General features: G+C 42.2%; 1 protein-coding gene across 8 annotated transcripts in view; it reads left to right on the top strand.

Moving 5' to 3' along the window:
- Positions 1-20,475, top strand: part of LOC115195921 (muscleblind-like protein 2a) — a 77,837-nt gene that overhangs the window by 18,603 nt on the left and 38,759 nt on the right. The window lies entirely within an intron of this gene.

The raw sequence follows: 20,475 nt of genomic DNA, 5'->3' as shown, positions 1-20,475 counted from the left end.
GAAAGTGTGAGCTATTGCAGCAATTGTAAAGGGACACCAACCAGAAGGTTATGCGGTGTTTATAACACAGTCTTCAAGGTCATGCTTTGGGTCAAAGGCAGAGGAATGAGTTTCACACATAAGAGTGAGATGCGCTTTTTACATGATACCAATACTGGGAACTCACTGGGGGTCTGTTATTTTTCTGGTGCTATTCCCACTGTCGCTGACCCTACAAGAGTGTGGGTTACGGTCAATGTGCATTCTACATTATATAAAATCTCTGTCCAGCTTGATTTAGGGCCAATATACTATACTTTTCATTTGCAAATTGTGTATGTCAACATCTGTAATGATCACTACCTCCTTGGCATGTGTGGAATTCTGCCTGCTTCAGTTCAGAACCAAGCCCAATAACCACTCTCTAACTACATGAGTCTTGGCAGCTCTACGTCATTTAGAGGCAACTCGCTGTTGAAAATGGTGTTGTATTTATGGGGCCATCAGCTGTTTTCTTGGCAACCCCCTTGTTATTTGTAAATCTCTGTGAGTTATTGCAGAGCAATCGGCCAATTGACTGGCAGTCTATTGCAGCTGCCCGGCTCCGTCAAACCCTGCAACAGCTTAATGGGTTTACAGCTGACTCCAATTGGGATCGACTTGTAATCGTGCCACGTAAGGACCTGATGTCCGTTCTCCGGGTGTTAGCCTACGTTCTGTCGAGACGCAAACTGCATTGAAACGTCTGATTTGTCACTGACATTTAATTGCGGTGTTATTGTTCATATGAAGTGTAAACGGATACTGAGATGCCACAGAGTCAAATATGAAGGAACTAACTGAAAGGCTATGATCTGTGTTGAAACGGTGTGTCCTCCTAACCCTCATTGTAAACTCAGTGTTATTCTGGTGGTTATCTGGGGAGCCCTGTTCTGCTGACCTGTCCCTCCGAGGCATATCCTCATGTGCCTCGGGAGCCAGTTGAGACATCACCACCAGGCTAATGTCAGAGTCCGAGCTCTCTCTCCTATTATATCTGCCTGCCTGGATCCTCCTCCGCCACCCCATCTGTGACCAAGGTTATCTAGCCTGTCTGTAGTGCGAGGCGTGACACAGGGAGATCTGAAGGGATCCATTCAAAGGTTTAACCTCAGAGAGGTGAGGTAGAGGTACTCTGCTGCATAGAGGCATAAGGCGAGACGAGAACAGAACAGCCAGGCCTTTCAGCCTCCTCGCCGAGCCCCCAGAGGCACGGCAGTCACCCGACCAAGAGGGTCCACGGGGCGGGGGCAGTGAGCCAGAGGCCAGTCAGGCCACTGGCAGCAGAGCCCAGATAAATGCTGGCAGGATTGACCTGCAGAGGCGGATTGAACAACAGGCTTTGCATTCTCCCTCCTCTGTGTGCTTTGCATTAACAAGAAGTGCAAGAGAAGTTAGTTCTGTCACAGGCATCGCTTATGTTCACTGTGCCATCGTGACTTTGTCTTGTTGCTCTCAGCATTTCGTACTGTCTTGTGGATTGTGTGCATCCTTTCAGGTACTTTTCTCTCCCGATGGACAGAAGTTCTGTGTCGCATACACACTGTGTGTCAAGCTATGTAATCATTACTGTAGGCAAAACTGTCCCTTAAAATAATCTGGGTTTAAAAACTAGGTTTGGTTTGAGCTAAGACACATTCAGGATTAATTGGAGTGAGCCTACCCCAGAGCAGGTTAGAGCTGAATGATGTGTTGCCATAGCAATTTACCTGGCTAAAAGGTGAGCCACCTTTGTGACAACGGTTATCCGGTTTTGATTTCAGAATTGGCCTAAGTTGGCTCACTATCACGCTTTGTGGCATAGCCTACTGGTTTGCTTTGAACTAACCTGACAACAGTTAGACTACTCTCAAAGATACTAAACAAGGGAACCATGACCCTGAAGGAGGAGGGGTTGGGGGACAGCAACGAAGGACAGAAGATATGTCTATGAAAACATAAATGCCGGAGTCATGTGATTGTGTCACGGTGGCTGTGAGTGAATAGCCTGTTGTTGAGTGCCGTCTGTTACTGACAAGTCTAGGGGTATAACAGTTTACCAAACTCACCTTTTGGTACATATTGCAGTTTTTGTTTTGGGGTCATGATTTGGTTTCTTTACAGCGGGAAAATGTAATGCCAACCGTTACTGTAGTTAATTTATGTTTATTTAAGAAAATACAAAGTGTTGGTATTCCTGATTTCCATATATGATCATGAGTCATATAATGCCTGATGGGAGCACCATCAGGAATACCAACACTTTGGATTTTCTTAAATGAAAATGCACGATTATTCATCAATAACAGTATTATAAAGTGCAATATGTGTGTGAAATCAATATGTAAACATGGCTCAGACATTATATAAGCCTATGCTACAATATGCGCTCTTGTGACTCATAAAGAGGGCGTGTCTGTAGCACAGTCATTTTCATTTCCCACTCCGGGGAAATGTGATGGGCTTTCGCTGTTAAGCCCTGGAGGTCCATACATCTGTAGTAAGCGCAATACAGGGTGCATTGGCCAATTCATTTACAACTTCGGCTTTAGCTTCCTTATAGAGGTGGGTAGGCTGAAATGGGTGCGAGAGGGCGAAGTTCATAAGGTGGCTTGAGCACTTTTACAAGGTGCTGAAATTTCCTATTCTTCTCAACCACCAAGAATGGGCGCATATCCACGGCTATAAACATACCTATCACTCATAACTTATTTGACCCGGTCAGAATCCTCTGCTTGAATGCAGTGGAGAGATGAAGTTGTAGTGTTTTTTTGTTGTTGTTGCGTTTCCGTCTTTCTCTGGTGGTAGGAATACTGGGGGGATTTCAGTGTAAATGTGTCAACATGTTTGAGGTGTTGGCAGCTGCGTAGGCCATTCTCGTTGAGCAGTGGCAATACACTATTTTTGTCCATCGCCTTTGGGAACATTTTGGCTCCCCAGTAGATTACAAACTGGATATTCAAACATTGATGGAATCCTCCTGGTTTATCGACCCCACCACTCGCCATCATACAGAACTAGTTCCCAGCTGCGCTTAAAAAAAGGACAGTTTGAAATGCGCCAATCAAGATTAAAATTTTGATTACAAGGTACGCTCTAGTTTTAATGGAACAGCCTGAAATGTTTTTTTTCCCAGCTCAGATTTAGTCGAGGTGTACACCACAGCGTAGGAATAGCCTATAGGCCAAGTGTTTTTATTTTGTATATATTTTTTTTATGTATTAATTTGGGTTCACAGTGCGGACCGAACCGAGGTCCCCGTACCGAACTATTTTGGTACAAATACGTGCACTGTTACACCCCTAGACACGTACGCAGTGACAATTTTTGGCACAGGCATTCATTTAGGGCGCTTCTCACTCATGGAAATTAATGGTTGTGCTTCAATCAACTGCCTATGACTAGACTCAATTGTTTCAATGTGAGATTGGAAGTCTTCTATGGCATAGTGCCTTCAGAAAGTATTCACACCCCTTGACCTTTCCCACACTTTGTTTGTGTAACAGCCTGAATTTAAAATATATTAATTTGACATTTTTTGCCTACTCACTATACCCCATAATGTCGAAGTGGAATTATGTTTTTAAATATTTGTACAAATTAATAAACAATGTAAAAGCTGAAATGTCTTGAGTCAATAAGTATTCAACCCTTTTGTTATAGCAAGCCTAACTAAGTTCAGGAGTAAACGTGCTTAACAAGTCACATAAGTTGCATGGAGTCACTCTCTGTGCAATAATGGCTTTAACATCATTTTTTATTTTTGAATGACTACCTAATCTCTGTACCCCACACTAGAGGTCGATTTAATTAAGGCCGATTTCAAGTTTTCATAACAATCGATAATCGGCATTTTTGGACTCCGATCATGGCCGATTACATTGCACTCCGCGAGGAGACTGCGTGGCAGGCTGACTCCCTGTTATGCGAGTGCAGCAAGGAGCCAAGGTAAGGTGCTAGCTAGCATTAAACTTATCTTATAAAAAACAATCAATCTTAACATAATCACTAGTTAACTACACATGGTTGATGATATTACTAGTTTATCTAGCTTGTCCTGCGTTGCATATAATCGATGGGGTGCCTATTAATTTATCATTGAATCATAGCCTACTTCGCTAAACGGGTGATTTAATAAGCGCATTCGCGAAAAAGCACTGTCGTTGCACCAATGTGTACCTAACCATAAACATCAACGCCTTTCTTAAAATAATACACAAGTATATATTTTTAAACCTGCATATTTAGTTAATATTGCCTGCTAACGTACATTTTTTAACGAGGGAAATTGTGTTACTTCTCTTGTGTTCTGTGCAACAGAGTCAGGGTATATGCAGCAGTTTGGGCCACCTGGCTCGTTGCGAACTGTGTGAAAACTTTCTTTCTAACAAAGACAGCCAACTTCGCCAAACGGGGGATGATTTAACAAAAGCGCATTTGCGAAAAAGCACAATCGTTGCACGAATGTACCTAACCATAAACATCAATGCCTTTCTTAAAATCAATACACAGAAGTATATTTTTTAAAACCTGCATATTTAGTTAAAAGAATTTCAGGTTAGCAGGCAATATTAAACTAGGGAAATTGTGTCACTTCTCTTGTGTTAATTGCACGCAGAGTCAGGGTATATGCAAATCAAATCAAATCAAATCAAATGTATTTATATAGCCCTTCGTACATCAGCTGAAATCTCAAAGTGCTGTACAGAAACCCAGCCTAAAACCCCAAACAGCAAGCAATGCATGTGAAAGAAGCACGGTGGCTGGGAAAAACTCCCTAGGAAAAACTCCTGAGAAAGGCCAAAACCTAGGAAGAAACCTAGAGAGGAACCAGGCTATGAGGGGTGGCCAGTCCTCTTCTGGCTGTGCCGGGTGGATATTATAACAGAACATGGTCAAGATGTTAAAATGTTCGTAAATGACCAGCATGGTCAAATAATAATAATCATAGTAATTGTCGAGGGTGCAACAAGCACGTCCGGTGAACAGGTCAGGGTTCCGTAGCCGCAGGCAGAACAGTTGAAACTGGAGCAGCAGCATGGCCAGGTGGACTGGGGACAGCAAGGAGTCATCATGCCAGGTAGTCCTAGGGCTCAGGTCCTCCGAGAGAAAGAAAGAAAGAAAGAGAGAATTAGAGAGAGCATATTTACATTCACACAGGACACCGGATAAGACAAGAGAATACTCCAGATGTAACAGACTGACCCTAGCCCCCCGACACATAAACTACTGCAGCATAAATACTGCAACAGTTTGGGCTGCCTGGCTCGTTGTGAACTAATTTGTCAGAATTTTACGTAATTATGACATAACATTGAAGGTTGTGCAATGTAACGGCAATATTTAGACTTATGGATGCCACCCGTTAGATAAAATACGGAACGGTCCCATTTTTCACTGAAAGAATAAACGTTTTGTTTTCGAAATGATAGTTTCCGGATTTGACCATATTAAAGACCTAAGGCTCGTATTTCTGTGTGTTACTATATTATAATTAAGTCTATGATTTGATAGAGCAGTCTGACTGAGCGGTTGTAGGCAGCAGCAGGCTCGTAAGCATTCATTCAAACAGCACTTTACTGCGTTTGCCAGCAGCTCTTCGGAATGCTTCAAGCATTGCGCTGTTTATGACTTAAAGCCTATCAACTCCCGAGATTAGGCTGGCAATGTTATAGTACCTATTAGAACATCCAATAGTCAAAGGTGTATGAAATACAAATGGTATAGAGAGAAATAGTCCTATAATAACTACAACCTAAAACTTCTTACCTGGGAATATTGAAGACTCATTTTAAAAGGAACCACCAGCTTTCATATGTTCTGAGCAAGGAACTTAAACGTTAGCTTTTTTACATGGCACATATTGCACTTTTTTACTTCTCCAACACTTTGTTTTTGCATTATTTAAACCAAATTGAACATGTTTCATTATTTATTTGAGACTAAATAGATTTTTATTGATGTATTAAGTTAAAATATGTGTTCATTGTTCATTCAGTATTGTTGTAACACCAGCCTAATCTCGGGAGTTGATGGGCTTGAAGTCATAAACAGCTCAATGCTTGAAGCACAGCGAAGAGCTGATGGCAAACGCACGAAAGTGCTGTTTGAATGAATGCTTACGAGCATGCTGCTGCCTACCATCGATTAGTCAGACTGCTCTATCAAATATCAAGTTATAGACTTAATTATAACATAATAATACACAGAAATACCATTAACCTGTTGAGGACAGACGTTCCGCTAGCGGAACCCCGTTCCGCCTGCGGAACCCCTAGCCAACAGCCAATGGCATCGCACGGCGCGAAATACAAAACCAACTAAAATACCACAATTCAATTTTCTCAAACAATCAACTATTTTAAACCATTTTAAAGATAAAACTCTCGTTAATCTAACCACACTGTCCGATTTCAAAAAGGCTTTACAACGAAAGCAAAACATTAGATTATGTCAGCAGAGTACCCAGCCAGAAATAATCCGACACCCATTTTTCAAGCTAGCATATAATGTCACAAAAAACAAAACCACAGCTAAATGCAGCACTAACCTTTGATGATCTTCATCAGATGACACGCCTAGGACATTATGTTATACAATACATGCATGTTTTGTTCAATCAAGTTCATATTTATATCAAAAACCAGCTTTTTACATTAGCGTTTGACGTTCAGAACTAAATTACTCAAGATAAACGTTCACAAAAAAACAGAACAATTATTTTAAGAATTATAGATACAGAACTCCTTTATGCACTCGCTATGTCCGATTTTAAAATAGCTTTTCGGTGAAAGCACATTTTGCAATATTCTGAGTAGATAGCACGCCATCACAGGCTAGCTATTTTGACACCCACCAAGTTTGACCCTCACCAAACTCCGATTTACTATTAGAAAAGTTTGATTACCTTTGCTGTTCTTCGTCAGAATGCACTCCCAGGACTTCTACTTCAATAACAAATGTTGGTTTGGTTCAAAATAATCCATAGTTATATCCAAATAGCGGCGTTTTGTTCGTGCGTTCAAGACACTATCCAAGGGTGACGAAGGGTTACGCGCCCGACGCATTTCGTGACAAAAAAATTGTAAATATTCCATTACCGTACTTAGAAGCATGTCAACCGCTGTTTAAAATCAATTTTTATGCTATTTTTCTCGTAAAAAAGCGGTAATATTCCGACCGGGAGTCGTTGTTTACGTTCAAAGACGAAAGAATAAAAACATGGGGTCGTCTCGTGCACGCGCCTCAGTCTCATAGTACTCTGACCGACCACTATCCAAACGCGCTAAAGTTTTTCAGCCAGGGCCTGCAAAGCCACGATTCAGCTTTTTGCCGCCTTCTGAGAGCCTATGGGAGCCGTAGGAAGTGTCACGTAACAGCAGAGATCCCTTGTTTTGGATAGAGATGATCAAGAAGGCCATGAAATGGTCAGACAGGGTACTTCCTGTACAGAATCTTCTCAAGTTTTGGCCTGCCAAATGAGTTCTGTTATACTCACAGACACCATTCAAACAGTTTAAGAAACTTTGGAGTGTTTTCTATCCAAAGCTAATAATTATATGCATATTCTAGTTTCTGGGCAGGAGTAATAATCAGATTAAATCGGTTAAGTTTTTTATCCGGCCGTGAAAATACTGCCCCCTATCCATAACAGGTTAAGAGTGTATAAAAGACACCTGGGAGCCAGAAATCTTTCTGATTGAGAGGGGGTCAAATACGTATTTCCCTCATTAAAATGCAAATCAATTTATAACATTTTTGACATGCGTTTTTCTGGATATTTTTGTTGTTATTCTGTCTCTCACTGTTCAAATAAACCTACCATTCAAATAAACCTACCATTCAAATTATAGACTGATCCTTTCTTTGTCAGTGGGCAAACGTACAAAATCAGCAGGGGATCAAATACTTTTTTCCCCCACTGTATACCCTGCTTGCACGGAACGCAAGAGAAGTGACACAATTTCCCTAATTATAACAAATTCATGTTAGCAGGCAATATTAACTAAATATGCAGGTTAAAATATATACTTGTATATTGATTTTAAAGAAAGGCATTGATGTTTATGGTTAAGTTTGGTGCAACGACAGTGCTAAATCATCACCCGTTTGGCGAAGTAGGCTGTGATTTGATGAAAAAATAACAATCACCGCATCGATTATTTGCAACGCAGGACACGCTAGATAAACTACTAATATCATCAACCATATGTAGTTAACTAGTGATTATGTTAAGATTGATTGATTGTTTTTTATAAGATAAGTTTAATGCTGGCTAGCAACTTACCTTGGCTTCTTGCTGCCCTCGCGTAAACAGGTAGTCAGCCTGCCACGCAGGCTCCTCGTGGAGTGCAATGTAAGGCTGGTAGTTAGAGCATTGGACTAGTAACCGGAAGGTTGCAAAAACCAATCCCCGAGCTGACAAGGTAAAAATCTGTCGTTCTGCCCCTGAACAAGGCAGTTAAACCCACCGTTCCTAGGCTGTCATTTGAAAATAAGAATGTGTTCTTAACTGACTTGCCTTGTTAAAATTCTGTATTTTTTTAAATAACGGCCATATCGGTGTCCAAAAATACCGATTTCCGAATGTTATGACAACGTGAAATCGGCCCCAATTAATCGGCCATTCCGATTAATCGGTCGACCTCTAGTTAAAATTTCTAAACATGTTTTCACTTTGTCGTTATGGGGTATTGTGTGTAGATGGGTGAGATGATATTTTTTTTTGGTTTAATCCATTTTGAAGTCAGGCTATAACACAACGAAATGTGGAATAAGTCAAGGGGTATGAATACCAAGAAGGGATTCCTTAGAATTAAAATGACAAGGGGACAAATCTAATAAGTATCTCAGAGTAGGGGTGCTGATCTAGGATCAGGCCCCCCCGTCCATATATTCTTATTAATTGTGATTTTAAAAGTCAAAACTGTGCTTGATTCTTACAGTGCCAGCAGAATGCTGTTGTGAGGTGTTGGATTATTCCTCCCTCGCCTCCATGCCTGTTATCTTTACCATCAGCGCTACTTCTCGGTGACCACCACCATGTCTGACTTGAGTGTTTACATCCAACCTGTTTTCCAACGCTACCTCAGCCTATCAGATTTCAGAGTTTTTAAACAGAAGCGGTAAGCTACACTAGTAGTAATTGTTGTTTTATGTTTGTGTTTTCCTAATGTCAGATAAACATCGGCTGAGTCTCAAATGGCACCCTATTGGCTACATAGTGCACTATATTGGGAATAGGGTGCCATTTGGGACGCTGACATAGCCCCTCAGGGTGAACATGCCCTTGTTTCCTCTCCTCTGTAAGAACATCTTAGCATGTGCAGTCAGGCAGGAAGCCTGGTGCGAGATTTAAACCAATTGTCAAAGATCTTGACTCGGATTCAACCAAAAACGTCCCCTGACATCTTTGAGCTCTGTGCAGCAGCCGCTCCCTCATGCTCCCTCCCTCATTCAGTACAGGATCTGGGCAGTGGAACATGGATTTAACTTCGCACACTTTTCAAATCTTGTTTTTTAATTTAGATCTTGAATTTAGATCAAAATCATACCTCGCCTATTTGCTACGTTTGCGTTGGAGGAAGGAATGATTCACTTCGTCTTCGTCTTGACTTCTCACGTGTGTGTATATAAGCTTGCAAACTTTTTTTCTAGGGGATGGGGGGAGGAGATGCATTCCTCAGGGTAATCCCCTAAACTGGGCCACACCCTCGCCCGAGCAAACATGCATGAATGGGGGAATGTATGCCGTGCAGCAAAGCATAGTAAGGCTAGTGATTTCCCCCCCGGGGCATTCACAGCAACAAAGAAGCGCTGGCTGCTGACCTGAGCTTTAACAGTAGGGCTAGCGCTACCGGTGGGGAGGAGACAAGGCTTTGATGATCCCTCCCACAGGCAGCATCCCCCTCTTAACAGAGGCCTCTCGACACCCCCTCCTCACTCAAATACGCCAGACTTAATTTGGTCCCTGTGACGTCACTCTTCCCTGCTACTGTCTTGTGACCCCAGACAGGCAGTTAAACAGTTAATGGGACGAGGCGAAGGTTAAGTTGGCGCAGATGGTTGCTGCAGCTGATGAGCCCAGTGTTTCCCTCTTAAATGGGCCACTGCTCTGACGTGTGTGTGTGTGTGTGTGTGTGTGTGTGTGTGTGTGTGTGTGTGTGTGTGTGTGTGTGTGTGTGTGCTCGTCTCCACAGCGCAGTGCGGGACCAGTGACAGTCTCTGTGGGCTGGAAACCACAGTCCTGGAATGGACTTCCTAAACACAAATTACGCTGTGAGAATAAGTCAGACCACTGATATAGCACAGCCCTCGCTCTGACCTCTGCAAAACTGGTATAGGCCGTTTGAAGCATTGGCTGCTTTAGTCTGTTATTGGGAACTAAAGCGTAGCCATTTTGTATTGATTTCTTCCCCTTCATGATCTAATACAAAGATTCAGCATAGGGTGTTAGTGACCCAGTATTACTAGCAAGCCAATAATGGGAGACAGAGCAGAAAAAAATAAATCTGTAGGACAGAGGCTTCACCTAGTTCTCCCACACAGGCTCCAAATCATTCTCTTTCTCTCTCTCTTTTGATAAAACAAGATGCTCTCTGAGAAATGCTTTTTTTCCTTGAATTTCTTCTGCAGAATGTATCCCTCTACAGTATCCCTCACACTTGTTAATTGCACCATCCATCCACTCTGGGATGTGGTAAGCAGGCACTGCAGCAGACCAAGGGGAGATCCAGTGAGTGCAAGGCAGGCAGGCCGGAAGCTCGCTACACGCTTGGCCTTTATGCCATTGTCTGCTTCCTATGTGCCCCCCTATTCCCTATGTAATAAACTACTTTTGACCAGGGCTCATTGGGTTCTGGTCTAAAGTAATGCACTATGTAGGTAAAAGGTGCCATTTGGGACGTAGCCATCGTCATTACTTATTGATCTGAAATGGAGCCTAATGCACATTTTAATTGCGCCTTTTCCTTTTTATTATTATTATTTATATACATGATTTTATTAGGGCTGGGATGATACAAGTATTGCGGTAGTCATTAGTATCGTGGCAAGGACAAAAACACAAGCATATTTAACTTATTTTGGGAAACAGCCCTAATGTTGTAATCTATGCTGTCATCCAGAGTCACATTTATTTGTTTTCCAAGCTATATGTAATGGAGACGCTGAGAGTCAAGAAGCAGGTGCAGGTGAAACGTTTAATAAAACATGAAACGAGACAACATAACAGTGGCGTCTACGCATAAACACCGGAACAATACTGACTAAGGAGAGAACCAAAGGGACTGACCGATATAGGGGAGGTAATCAGGAAGGTAGTGGAGTCCAGGTGACTATCATAAGGACATGCAGGTGCACGTAATGATTGATGCCAGTTGTGCGTAATGATGGATGCCGGGACCGGTGGTTAGTATTCTGGTGATGTTGAATGCCGGAGGGGAGGAGCGGGAGTAGACATGACACTATAGCACACAATATTTTACATACAGCAGGTTTTTAAAGGACCAAATAGTTGTCTGCTTCATGTTTTCATTTGTGCCATGGAAAAAATATTGTGACACTGGAATTGTCCCGGCCCTAGATTTTGGTCATTCACTTTTGTTGGGTAGCAGTTTTTCTCTTCAACTGGTTTGAGCATAATCGAGTTTCCCTTACAAGGCAACTTGTTTTTTTCTGTCACTCTGCCATCCCTCATCAGTTTACAACAGAATTTGTCTATCACATCCTAGACAAATAAACCACTAGATTAGATTAAATATTTTTGATTCAGTGAATTTTGCTGGAGGTGGAATGGGGGTTAAGCAACAATACTTTCATTAACACGCTTTTTTTCTCCCTTATGTAAAAAATAGGACACTTGTCATTCCATGAATGGATTGCGTTTTTCTAAAATTGATAAAAATGATTTTCTTCTCATGAATCTACGCACAACACCCCATTAAAAACATAACTACCTTATTTACATAAGTATTCAGACCCTTTGCTATGAGACTATTGAGCTCAGGTGCATCCTGTTTCCATTGATCATCCTTGATGTTTCTACAACTTGATTGGCGTTCACCTGTGGTAAATTCAATTGATTGGACATGATTTGGAAAGGCACACACCGGTCTATATAAGGTCCCACAGTTGACAGTGCATGTCAGAGCTAAAAGCAAGCCATGAGGTCAAAGGAATTGTCTGTAGCGCTCCGAGACAGGATTGTGTCGAGGCACAGATCTGGGGAAGGGTACCAAATAAATGTTGCATCATTGAAGGTCCCCAAGAACACAGTGGCCATCATTCTTAAATGGAAGAAGTTTTGGAACCGCCAAGACTCTTCCTAGAGCTGGCCGCCCGGCCAAACTGAGCAATCGGGGAGAAGGGCCTAGGTCAGGGAGGTGACCAAGAACCCAATAGTCACTTTGACAGAGCTCTAGAGTTCCTCTGTGGAGATAGGAGAACCTTCCAGAAGGACAACCATCTCTGCAGCACTCCACCAATCAGGCCTTTATGGTAGTGACCAGGTGGAAGTTACTCTTCAGTAAAAGGCACATGACAAGATTCTCTGGTCTGATGAAATCAAGATTGAACTCTTTGGCCTGAATGCCAAGTGTCACGTCTGGAGGAAACCTGGCACCATCCCTACGGTGAAGGCGGTGGTGGCAGCATCCATGCTGTGGGTATGTTTTTTTTTTTTTTTGTGCCAGGGACTGGGAGACTAGTCAGGATCGAGGGAAAGATGAACTGAGCAAAGTACAGAGATCCTTGATGAAAACCTGCTCCACAATGCTCTGGACCTCAGACTGTGGCGAAGGTTCACCTTCCAATAGGACAACAGCCCTAAGCACACAACCGAGACAACGCAGGCTTCGGAACAGAAACAAGCTTTTCGTTGCACCTGCGAGATCATCTGCGAATCTGTTCGTGACCAATAAACTTTTGATTAGCACGACTTTCAAAATACTGGCTGAAATTATACAAAAGTTTGCGAGTGCATCTTTAAGCTTGCATTCAGTTTCCCCTTGATGTTGCACACAACAAGCTTCCATCCCCCTGTCACAAGGGGATTGATTAATGGCTGATTCTAAGATGAAATTGTCAACCCTGTCCCTTTTTATAGTCACTTTTATAGTATTTATTTTATTTATTTACCTCTGATGGGAAGAAGTATTTGTTATGAAGTTGAACATGTGCTCTTTATTACCTAACTTTAAATTAAGCTAAATTAATATTATAATTTTTTGGGAGGGGACTACATTACTCTTATTTGTACAATGACCTACACTCCACCTAGGTACTTTGTTTTCCTCGTTGTGTTTTGTGAGCCTTGGGATCTGGTGATACAGAATGTAACCACTCTGGGAGCAGCTAGGAGACAGGCAGCCACAGCTGTCTTCAGAGAGGATAGAGTCCCTTTTAATGAGCCACAGGCCTTCTTTTAATTGGCCTTAAAAAATAAAATCTAAGGCACAACCACCACCAATTAATCTGACTGGTAAGCTTTAGGGCCATGCAGAATAGGGTGCCATTTGGGATGGAGCTAGCCTCGGCAGCCAATAGTGACTGCTAGATCTGCACTATCGTCTAGGTTTGATGTAATACACTTGTGTGTCCCGTAGCCCTGCTCATGCATAAAGTATCCTCCATTCAGGCTGCAAAAGCATAATATTCCTGCTTAACTAGCTCTAATGGTGAGCCCCTTACCCCCCCAAAAAAGGAAAATATGTGTACTGCCCTAATAGAACACAATTTTCCACCACCATTTTCATACAAAAAAAACTTTACACATATAAAGTATGTAGAAAAGATAATGGACCTGATAGATGGTTAGGTAGATAAATCTATTATTCATTATTCAGTCAGGGACACATTTTAAAAGAAAAACGAATTTAGCAGCATGGATTTGATTATGTTTTGAGCAAAATAACACCGCATTAGCTATGGCAAAATGCATAGAATTGCAGGAAATTATCTTTAAAACTGCAACATGTTCTCTCAGCTGCATGTCAGTTTTTGTTTGAATTTTCTTGACAATTTAGCCACATTGACAAGTTGGCCGCACCCATTGCCACACCCCCTGCCACGCCACCACCTAAGCCTCTTTTTGATCCAGACAAAACACTATGTTCAATCATGGCTTTATCCAGCAGGCCTATTTCCCAAGAGTCCTTGAGTGACTTAGTGTACGAATGTAGACTTAGTGGACATACCAGTATGACTCATCTTTAGCAGACAAGCTATCAACTGAAAGCCCATGTGATGTAATAGCTGCTATGAGGTCTTTGAGGTTTTCCAGAGGAGACTAGGGCTGCATCCCTATTGGCACCCTATTCTCTATTTTGTGCATTACTTTTGACCATTTGGGAAGTAGCCAAGTTTTTCTCAACTCTACAATGTATATCACATCAATGGAGTTGAGTGGAGACGACTGTGGGCGGACTGAACCTCCTACTACATCTAGTCGCTGTCGGTCAGTACATGTAAAAAAAATGTAATTCTTAAACCCTTAGTGTGTACCTTTGTCCTCTGTTGCTGCATGCCTTTCATTGTTTGCTGAAATATATACTTTAAGTAAAACTTTTGTCAAGTACAACCACTGACTGTTTCCTCGTATCGACTGACAGGGACTCGATGTTGTCGGAAGTACATTTTGCTCAGTCGTCGTAACCCAACTCCACCGAGATGTACAGTGCTTTCAGAAAGTATTCGCACCCCTTGACTTTTTCCAAATGTTATTTTACAGCCTGAATTTAAAATGGATTACATTTAGATTTTTGTCACTGGCCTACACACAATACCCCATAATTTCAAAGTGGAATTATGTTTTTAGAGTGTTTTACAAATTAATAAAAAATGAAAGGTTAAATGTCAATAAGTATTCAACTCCTTGTTATGGCAAGCTTAAATGAGTTCAGGGGTAAACATTTGCTTAACAAGTCACATAATAAGTTGCATGGACTCGCACTCTGCAATAATAGTCATTCAAAAATAATTTGAAACATTCTCCTCTCTGTACCCCACACATACAATTATCTGTAAGGTCCCTCAGTCGAACAGGGCATTTCAAACACAGATTCAACCACAGAGACCAGGGAGGTTTTCCAATGCCTCACAACCGGCACCTATTACTAGATGGGTAAAAAAAAAAAAAAACAGACATTGAATATCCCTTTGAGCATGGGGAAGTTATTAATGACACTTTAATGGTGTATCAATACACCCAGTCACAAAAGATACAGGTGTCCATCATAACGCCGTTGCCAGAGAGGAAGGAAACCGCACAGGGATTTCATCATGAGGCCAATGGTGACTTTAAAACAGAGTTTAATGGATGTGATAGGAGAAAAGAGGATCAACAACATTGTAGTTACACCACAATACTAAACTAAATTAGAGGGTGAAAAGAATGAAGCCTGTACAGAATACAAATATTCCAAAACATGCATCCTGTTTGCAATAAGGCACTAAAGTAAAAAAGCAAAGAATTTCATTTTGTCCTGAATACAAAGTGTTATGTTAGGGGCAAATCCAACACATCACTGAGTACCACTCATAGTGGTGGCGGCATCGTGTTATGAGTATGCTTGTCATCGACAAGGACTAGGATGTTTAGGATAAAAAGAAACCGAATAGAGCTAAGCACAGGCAAAATCCTAGAGGAAATCCTGGTTCAGTCTACATATGACAGAATTTTTCTTCCACTTTGACGTTACATAGTATTTTGTGCAGATCGTTGACAAAAAATTACAATTAATTCCATTTTAATCCCACCTTGTAACAACACAAAATGTATAAAAAGTCAAGGGGTGTTAATACTTTCTGAAGGAACTGTACATATAGTGGAGTTGAGAAACCCAGCTATTTGAAATGCAGTCTAAAGCTGTGCTGACAGACAGGTATCTTCCCTGTCTGTATCATATCAAGCTAAGTAGATTACTTATCACTAGCCCAGTGAATGACTAGTCTGTCTGTATGTATAAGAGATGGCATTATTTCCTCTTTCACTTTCTGGGAATGTTGGGGGGAGCGAGGTGGCCATCTTGGAGTGATTTAAGCCTTGAAGTGAAGCACTCTTTTGTTTTTGACAGGTGAGGTAGCCTTAAAGTCCAAGTGCAGTCAAAAAATGCATTTCCCTGTGTTTCATATACTGTATTTCCACACTGAGTTTGGAATAATACTGTGCAAATTATGATAATGCCCTTTTAGTGTAAGAACTGACCACCTGAAATTCCAGCCTGTTTTGGCCTGCACAGTGACATTACCAAGCTGTAAATTAGTTAATAGACCAAAGAGTTCCAAACCTCTTTGCTAATAATGGCTAGTTTTCAGATTTTCTTTCCCAGACAGTCCTAGCAAATGTATTTCTTGAGAAATTGCTCTTTGCCAAGATGCTACAGCATTTCTTTCTTTTTGACCATTTTAATTGAAAACAATCACAGTGAGGTACTTAATTGTTAGCCTGAAAGGATTTTGAGATAAAAATGGCTCCGTTGGACCTTTTTTTTATAGAATTCTAAGGTCCATACTGCCTGTAGGCTTAACTTGACTATACTTTTAAACTCATTGGAATGCAATTCAGAGCCTATATCCTATCCGAATGCATAGATATGCAATATGATATGAATTTCCCCTTAAGATGACTGACCAGGGATGTATTAATTTGGAATCATACGGAAGCTAACGGGGTGGGACCTACCCAAATCTGTCCAATAAGAAACATGTTTTATGTTGCAGAACTAATGAATACACCCCAGCTTACTGTTATCATACTGACCGCAGGTTGCAGTGGTGGGCACCCGACGCGCTGTTAATGTGGAATCTACTTCATTTATCGTGTGTGTCTGCAGTGTACCAGTGATTTTATGAACAAAGCGGGGGCCACCAGATGTGGAGGCCACCAAAATAGCACCTCTGTGTAATGAGCTGGTGTTTTTCTTTCTTGCCCACTGAATATTACCTTAAACTCCCTCGACATTCAAACAACATACCACGCGATGTCTGTGTCCCAAATGGCACCCGATTCCCTATATAGTGCATTAGTTTTGACCGGAGTAGTGCACTACCTTTGACCACGAACCATAGACTCTGATCAGAAGTAGTGCACTATATTTAGTGAATAGGGTGCCATTTGGCACACGCAAATGTATCCGTCAGGGAATGCTTTACAACAGTTCCAATCGCTGAACATGTAAACCGTTAGGTCACATGTCAAAATTGTCCCCTACGATGAAATCGGGGAGAGGACTGTGGATCTGTCTCCATCCGTACGTTCGTCACATGCCATATCTCAGATGGCACTAGCCCGATTTTGGCAAAACTTGGGTGAATGATGCGTCTTGCCATAGAGAGTCGGCATTTACAAAATTACACTGATTGGCCCAAGGTGGGAGCTTTAGTAATTAACTGAAATGTGTTGGTCACATGTGATATCTCAATTGGCTGGGGGGGTTGTGTTGCTGCATCTTTCGTGGGGAACGACATGTTTACTGTTGCCTTGAACTTTGTGGCAGGATAGCATCTGTCAAAGTCTGCACTGTGCACATGCGTTTCAATTGTGGATAACGTTCCAATGATTACAGAGGCCAGTGATTACCATTCCAACTGCACTAAGGGTGCCTAATGATTTGACCATGAACAAAGGACCTCCTAATTACATAACTGCCAACTACAAATACTAGATTAGACTAGTCGTTATTATAGTGATTTGGTTCGACTGGCGAGGTTGAGAAGCCTTTCAGTCAACAGCAGTGTTTTCCATGTTCTCCAGTGCTCTACACACTCCAGGGTTGTAATCACTAGAAAACCTAATGGAATAAAATGGACCAAAATGGGGAGGGACTACCTGAACTTGTCCAATAAGAAACACCTGTTTTCATTCCAAAATGTTGCACTGGTATGTACTAATGATACGACCCAGTGCACCATATACTCCAGCAGTAGGCTATCTGCAGCATGCCTTTCCTCCCTTCCCCCCCAGTTTATGGTCGTGTGGTAAAGGTCTATAGATGTTGCTGGTGGTAGGGGCAGGGGTGGGGGGGCATGCAGAGTTCAGGGATGAAATTGAGATGGGCAATTTCACACCCAGCAGATGCCTGCGCCACTGACCCGCAGCGACAGGTGGGGGATACTAATTGGCAGCGCACACAGGGTCAGGGCCTACAAACTGTCTGTATCCCGAAGGCACCCTATTCCCTTTATAGTGCACTACTTTTGACCAGAGCACCATGGGTTCTAGTCAAAAGTAGAGCTCTATATAGGGAATAGGGTACCATTTGGGATGCCTACACACTTCCCCAGACTCAGATGATCCCATGGAGGGAGAGAAGGGTGTACAGTGGGAGGGAAAGATGGATGGGAGTATTGGTGGTGGGGGGGAACACAAATTGGCAGCGCATATACTGTTGCAGTTAATTAAAACTCATGGTGTGTTTGTAGTAATTATAACTACTCTAGGCGGGAGGGAGGGAACGGTAGGTGGAAGGCAGGGAGAGGTAGGCAGGACCAAGGGCGGGAGGGAAAAAGTAGGTGGGAGGTTTGGAGGGAGAGGTAGGAGTGATATGGTGGAGGGATGGAGCAGAAGAAGTGAGCGTGTGTTCTTCCGGTGACGCAGGGATTCTAAACTCTTATACTTCCATTTGTCATTGTTTAATAAAGACCAATGCAATTCAACGTTTACATTCATTAACAAATGTTGAAATGAGACTAATTTATTGTCTCTGTTAGACAGGCTTTATGAATACTCATAGAAACACAAACTCTCTCTGGGGGGTTTCTCTGTCTTCCTCTGCCCCACTCTCCCTCTATTCCCGATACAGGAGTGTTGGCTTGGTCATTCTGTCGTGTGTGTACACTGACTGTAGAAATAAAAGGTGTGCTTACTCCACTTGAGCGGCTTGTGTGAGTCATCACTCTTGGGCTCTAATTCACTTCATGTAGCGCGAGGCAACCTTGGGCTTATATTTAGAGCCAGAAGGCCCACATCACCAGAGAGCCTACATACAGTACCTACCTAGCTACCTACCTCTGGGTCATGTTCATTAGGGCATGCAGAATTTTAAAACGCTTTGCAAAGGAAAACAAAAATGTGTGTTTCTCATTGGACAAGTCCAGGTAGTCCGTCCCTGTTTTAGTCCGTTTCATGTTTTTTGCTGCCTTATGAACATGGCCCTGGAGAGGAGCTGCCACTGCAACTCTAAGCCCTCAGAGGCTCTTGAGTTCAGCCCTATAGGGGGATATCTGTCACCAGGGGAAACTCTATCCCAACCAGAAAACAACATTTTGTATGCATTATGTCCTCGATTGGTTGTCATGCTCGCACAAGGTGTCTCCCCAATCACTCTTACTGATGTGGTCCTGTGTGGCTCAGTTGGTAAGAGTGTGATGCTAGCAATGCCAAGGTTGTTTGTTCAGTTTCTGTAAGGATCACATAAATGTAATAAAGATGCACTCACTGTAATTCAAGTCGCTATGGATAAAAAGTGGCATATTATAGAAAGATGACGGAAATGCACAGGCTAGAGGAAAAGGTATATGCCAAACCAACGCGCATGAATTAAGGTTATGCGAGAATATACTAAGCCACTCTTGAAGGGCAGTTGACGTTGATGGAAGAAAAAAAAAATTATTTCTTTACATTACCGGATGACATCCTTCATCAGGGTGTCTGTGTCCAAATGGCACCCTGTTCCCTACCTGCACTACTTTTGACCTTAAGCTGGAATATGGTGCCATTTCAACGCATATGGATGTCTAGTTTATAAGCGCCACTTCGTAGTTTGAGAGTGATTTACTAATACAGCATTCTCCTTCAATGAATTGTGAGTGAATAGAAAAGGCCCATAACACAACCCGACACTGTAACCTTGGACACACTGGCCTGCGTCAGCCATGTCTCCCATATTACAGATTTCCTGGTCTGTCCCAAATTGCACCCTATTGCATTACTTTTGACCGGAGCCCTATGGGTAAGTAGTACACTAAATACGGAATGATATGCCATTTGGGACGCATCTGTGCTCATCCATTTGCTGAGTGTGTTGGAAAGGGGCTTTGATGAATAGATCGGCTCCTGCTCTCCCTCCACCTCATCCCTCCCTCCACCCCATTATCCCCCTTGGTCTGGGCTATGGATTTACATCACTCTGAAACACTCGACACCCGACACGCTATCAATGAGGGTCGGCGCTTAGGTGAATGGTGGCCGGTGCGTAAGAGAGAAAATGACATGGCTATAGAGTTAAGCATGTACTCAAAACATAGAGGTAAACAAAGGTGGCAGAGTTAAAAAATCAGCAGGTTTTTTAAAAATGAATTCCATGTTCTAAAGATTTTAATTTTTTTTAAGTGCCTGTGCAAACTTTATTGTTTGAGTGTGCGGAGTACCTGCTGAGGCTCCCTTGTGTGACTGGTGATTTTTAGAATATCAATTGAAATTCTAGAGTTTTGATGAACTTTTTAGGGTATAGGGGGCAGTATTTTCATTTTCGGATGAAA

This window comes from Salmo trutta, chromosome 6 (assembly GCF_901001165.1).
Source record: "Salmo trutta chromosome 6, fSalTru1.1, whole genome shotgun sequence".
In the NCBI taxonomy this organism is placed as follows: domain Eukaryota; kingdom Metazoa; phylum Chordata; class Actinopteri; order Salmoniformes; family Salmonidae; genus Salmo; species Salmo trutta.
The sequence above is the reverse complement of the archived record's forward strand: the minus strand, read 5'-3'. Positions and strand labels throughout refer to the sequence as shown.